Genomic DNA, 6,352 nt, shown 5'->3' on the forward strand with positions numbered 1-6,352 from the left:
CTGGACTGATCACTCCCTGCAGAATGATTGCACTGGCGATGCTCTTACTCTGGACTGATCACTCCCTGCAGAATGATTGCACTGGCGATGCTCTTACTCTGGACTGATCACTCCCTGCAGAACGATTGCACTGGTGATGCTCTTACTCTGGACTGATCACTCCCTGCAGAATGATTGCACTGGCGATGCTCTTACTCTGGACTGATCACTCCCTGCAGAATGATTGCACTGGCGATGCTCTTACTCTGGACTGATCACTCCCTGCAGAATGATTGCACTGGCGATGCTCTTACTCTGGACACTGGCTGATCTAGCTGACGCTATGCTTGTCAACAAGAACTGAAGAGCAGCTCCTGGACACGGCCAAAGCCCCATAACACAGTATCTGAGTAATCTCTCTGAGTGGTGCTTCTTGCAAACATTGTCCGACGGGAACAGTGAAAAACTGCATTGTAATTGAAAGCTGCTTTATTCTGAGTAAGGTTGAATTTCTGTAAAGATGCAATTACAAAAAATGACCACTAGGGGGTGAACCAGGGGTGTGCCTTGGTAAATTCAACCCCCCTGTTTCAGGCGGAGAAGAAATCACCAGTGCACATCCCTAGAGGTCATTTTCACACTGGGCTCATTGAAGAAATCACCAGTGCACATCCCTAGAGGTCATTTTCACACTGGGCTCATTGAAGAAATCACCAGTGCACATCCCTAGAGGTCATTTTCACACTGGGCTCATTGCAGAAATTCCACCTTGCTCAGGCTTGGTGAAATGTGATGGTGACTGATACACTGATTGAATGGAGCCTGCTTCATGGTAATTCAATAGGATTATACAAATCATTTAAAATAACACCCTGGTAACACCAAGCTCTGGGAAAAAAAGAGGGCTGAGGATTCTGTTGCTATTAATATTTCTTTAAGCGAACAATCCAAATGGGAAAAGCGTGATTTCTTTCTTCATGCTGTCTAATAAACATTCACTCTCTCCTTATTACAAATGCAAATCATGTGTGTCAGAGCTGATCTTCACTCCATGATGTACAAGACTTCCCTCTGCCACAAGCTGGTAGAAACAAACATCATGCCATGGCTTTATAATATTAAGAGTCGTTAACACTAAACAGGGATCTCATTTTAATTTAAATGTACTAATGATTTCCCAGTGGAGTGCTAGGGAATAGCTGTTATATGGCTATCATAGGGCAGCGTTTGTTGCCAGACATCTGTTTCCAATGGTCAGATCCTTGGGGTTGCTGAGGCAGGACGGTGCTGGCACACTATGAATTGGGTTATTATTGTGCTTCCTGGCCTGGGGACCTGATGATGGCAGCTGGGCTTAAAAAATCAATGATTTCACTTTCTGAACTTCAGAGCTGGCCACAGCTTGTTACATGTCTGAAAAACAAGGTCCTGCTGCTTGTACTGAAAACACAGTATTGCAGCAGGAGGGGCATTCAGGGATCCTGGCTTAATCCTTATTGGAATCCTTTTCAAAACCGCTTGTGTAACAAGTAGCTCAAATTCACTAATTCTTATACAGAAACTCACAACCTGTTTTTTTTGTCATGGAAAGAATAGCAGAACAAATGCTTTCTAAACTGTCAAGATATGTTTCTAAAAGCTTGAGCACTTACAGCCGGTCCTCATAATCATGTTAATCGCACAGCACCTGAAAGGTTACAAATATTTATATAGAATTCAGAGCATATCGGACTGTGGCTAAATGCAACCCGAAACATCTATAGCAGACTGGGAGTGTCTGGCAAAAGCTTGGTAAAGATTGAACCAAGAACCATAGAACCAAGATTGTACCAAACTGTGTAACTGTACACAATGTTATTCATACTGGAACATCGGCTCCACTCCTGTCATGAGAGTGTCAAACACAGAGGGTCGAGGGTCGAAGGTTACCATGACCTCGATGACTTGCTTCATTTTGGAGACATTTCTTGTGAGGGACGGGTGGACAGGCAGAAAGCATCATTATAGTATACTGTGTCTCGCTGTGTGTGGCTGCAGACACCAACACTGGAAATGACAATGTGTGCTGTGATTACCACAAAGAAACACCAGCTGTCTTTGAAAACGGACCATTTTAATTTCCTAGACTGGACTGGCACAGGCTGCCCTCTCAGCTGTCTGTCTGCAGTGTCATTTTCTGGGGCGCTTGCATGGTTTATTAAACGAGTGCCCAGCACCAGATAGCCCTCCATGGAGTCTGAATGCTTTTGAGAACATGCTTTCCTCTTGATGAGATTCTCCCCACAGCCAGTCTGAGTGGCACTGGGGATGGACTAGGATTAATGATTCAAGGCTGGGTCCTACAAGGTCAAATGTTGAGTTATCCTCAAATTCATGAACTTTCTCCTGGAAATGGAGCAGAAAAAAAACACTCAATGTACACTTTATTCCAGCAGGGCAGAAGACACTGTGCTAATTAAATGAGAACTTCTGCAAAAACATGAAAGTGAACAATCTCATCTAGACTGACGCAGTGTCTAGCAGCAACAAACCTTCTGAGCAATCTCATCTAGACTGATGCAGTGTCTAGCAGCAACACACCTTCTGAACAATCTCATCTAGACTGATGCAGTGTCTAGCAGCAACAAACCTTCTGAACAATCTCATCTAGACTGATGCAGTGTCTAGCAGCAACAAACCTTCTGAACAATCTCATCTAGACTGATGCAGTGTCTAGCAGCAACAAACCTTCTGAACAATCTCATCTAGACTGATGCAGTGTCTATCAGCAACACACCTTCTGAACAATATCATCTAAACTGATGCAGTGTCTATCAGCAACACACCTTCTGAACAATATCATCTAAACTGATGCAGTGTCTATCAGCAACACACCTTCTGAACAATCTCACCTACACTGATGCAGTGTCTATCAGCAACAAACCTTCTGAGCAATCTCATCTAGACTGACGCAGTGTCTATCAGCAACAAACCTTTTGAACAATCTCATCTAGACTGATGCAGTGTCTATCAGCAACAAACCTTCTGAGCAATATCATCTAGACTGACGCAGTGTCTATCAGCAACAAACCTTCTGAACAATCTCATCTAGACTGATGCAGTGTCTAGCAGCAACAAACCTTCTGAACAATATCATCTAGACTGACGCAGTGTCTAGCAGCAACACACCTTCTATATCACTTCAAAACTGTTTCAAACTGTGAATCAGTCTTCAGCTTCACAGCTGTGGTTTTTTCATGGTACAAAATGGCTTTTTTCACGACACATCAAGGTCTAAAAATAGATATTTCACAACTGAACATAATCTTTATTGAAGCAGAAAAAAAATCTGTTTGCTTCCCCATAACATCTAGAGATGTGCTTCTTCGGTTGTGAAGAAACTAGGCTTTGAATTTCTTTAGCATAAACTATTGAGAGGATCACAATACTTCCATGTAGGCATATATCAAAGGTACATTTTTACATACACACACAGAGACTGTAGGGCATGGCAATCTACTTCTTTATAGAATTGGTTATTTTGGTGGGGAAACTGACATGCTTGATAATTATGGTATGAAACTGTAACCTGCATTTCCTGAACACATAACTATTCTATTGTATACGATTCTATAACATTACATCACAATAATGTTAAGAGTTTAGTTCAAAGTCAGGAAAACAAATCCATTCAAAACTGTGTGTTCAACTTGATCCCCCCCATTCCTCTCATAATTGTTAATGGAACCTCTCCATGTGGTGTTGCTAAGGTATTGAAATTGATATCCGTGCCTCATTAGCCCTACACCATGTTATTTTTTACGACTTTTGCTGCTTTAAGCTGAACCCAGAACATTTCATGTAATTTTCTCCAGCATTCCCTGAACACAGAACTATTTCATTTACTGCTGTGAGATTGGGAGTGGGGATCTGAACACACAACGATTCCCTTTACAGCTGTGAGATTCAGAGTGGGGATCTGAACACAGAACGATTCCCTTTACAGCTGTGAGATTGGGAGTGGGGATCTGAACACAGAACGATTCCCTTTACAGCTGTGAGATTCAGAGTGGATATCTGGGGTTTTATTGTTCTAGATCCCAAGGGTCTCTCAAAGGTCCTTCTACGGAAACATGATGCTGATGGTCTAACAAATGAGCAAACAGGGAATTCAAATTAATTTAACACAAAGAGACGATTTTACAAAGCTGATAGAGGAGTTTACTAATGAGAGTTGAGTGCATGTACAATGCTTTGCAATGCTCGGCCGAGGAGAGGTACATTTTAAGTTCACTTTATGATTTCAAGTAAATTTAAAGTTATTCATTGATTTTGTTTTTCTTCATCTCGTTCTTCACTTATCTAAACATTTTTTGGGGGGCATTTTAGGTTTATTTTTTAACCATTTTGAAGAAATTCTAGTAACATTAAAATTATAAAAATGTGTTCTCTTCATATTGTTTATCAATCAAATGTTTATATATTACATCTGATAAAATAAACAGAAGACTCTATATTTTACAATGTAATAACAATTCTATTTTCATTATTTAAATACAATAATGTTCAGTTTTAAACAATTAAAACTAATGCAGTTCACTAAATAAACATCTATTCAACTTCATAGTATGTTTTCTGAAACTCTTTATTGTGCTATCAAAAAAAAAAAAAAATCCCATATTTAGCCAATAAAACACAGACATGTTTGATTTCATAAATCCTTGCACAGCAGAGCAGTTAACAGTCCAGGAGAGGCCATTGATCTTTGAAATCTAATCTTTGAAAATGAGTAATCTTTACCATTACAGCCCTCCAGTTCCTTGTGGGGCTCAAATTCTAGGGCTGAAAAGTAACCAACTCACAGAAAGAGGTGGACAGAAAACTGTAGGAAGCAAAATGCTATCATTACCAGTCCTTCCACCTGGGGTTATATTAAAACCTGTCCTTCCTCAGGTCAATTGCATCCTAAGGTTCAAACAGGATTCTTTGTCCAATGAGGACTGAAGGGCCTCTATCATTGGCTTACAGTCTTGTCTGCCACCAGGGACGGCAGCTGATTGGTTAAGACAGGAAATGGGCCAGGATGAAAATAATATTTGATGCGCAGTCTAGTTTAATCAATGGCAATCAAGTGAAACATGACTCTTAAGTCAGTGGAGTGCAAGGGCTCCCACCACAGGTTTACAGGGCTTTTTAATGGCTGTTCCCACGGTAACGAGCAAGGAGAGGGAAATTGTACATCCTGTACGAAACCTCGGATCAGGTCAGTTTAATTCCCAACCCCAATTACAGAGTGCCTGACACAGCATCTCTTCCTGAGACCAGGGATCGCCAGCATTGAAAATCAATTCAAATCCAAACACAGGGGCTCTGTAGAACACAAGGCTGCTGTGTTCAGAACTGCACACGGAGAGCTTGTGGACTAAATGCTTATTTCTTTAAAATGTTTGTGATTTAGACATTTAGCCTGATGCCAGGCTTTTCTAAAAAAAAAAGAAGTTTGAGCCAATGACTGTTTAATTAGAAAAGGCACATTTGCCAATTTAAAGAACAAGGGGCCTGCAAGTGACAGACAAAAAGAACATACTTCATCTTTAATGGAACTACCATGGGGAATACAGTATGTGTTCAATTCCATTAAAAATACACAGAGCCCTGCTCATATTTACAATCTGAAGTGATTGACAAGCCAGATGAAAGTTGCTGAGGGCGATCTTTAGCACACACAGTTAATATGAGACTCTTACATCTGGAGAACACTTTGTCCAGCTGTGATGAAACTTGCTGAGGACATTCTTCATTGAGATGATCAGAATCAGAGGGTATCTTTTTGTCTGTATGTTAAACAGTTGGACCCAAATGAAAGAAATACAGGGCAGATTTGATTATTTAAATGATTTATTCAATCATTATATCTGTATGATATTAATTAAAATAACCCACTCTGTGCAAATAGAATTGGTCTTCTTGCTTCAACTCAGCCAGGAGTGTGAAGAAAAGTCCAGTTCCATAAATATATTTATGGTATAATAATTCAAACAAATGGATTCCATTTGTAATGTGTCTTACTTTTTACACAATAGATCATTTGGGTAGACACTTGTGCTAAGAGTGAATAAACAGTAGCTGATGCCAGCTTGCTCTGTGCTGTATATTAGGGCTGTAGCTGTGTAGTAAAATGGTGGTTGTTGTTGTTGCTGTTTCTAAATGTTTTTTAAACCAAGTCTGAGAATCCTCGGCCTGAAACAAACTCACCCCGTCTGATTTGAGAGTGTTTGTCAGACACCGGCCCACTAGGGTTTATAAGCACAGTGTTACGATAACATTAATAACATTGATCCTTCTAAACATCACACAGATAACCCCACAGTAAAAATAGCACAGGCTCAACCTT

This window comes from Acipenser ruthenus, chromosome 36, assembly GCF_902713425.1.
Source record: "Acipenser ruthenus chromosome 36, fAciRut3.2 maternal haplotype, whole genome shotgun sequence".
In the NCBI taxonomy this organism is placed as follows: Eukaryota; Metazoa; Chordata; class Actinopteri; order Acipenseriformes; family Acipenseridae; genus Acipenser; species Acipenser ruthenus.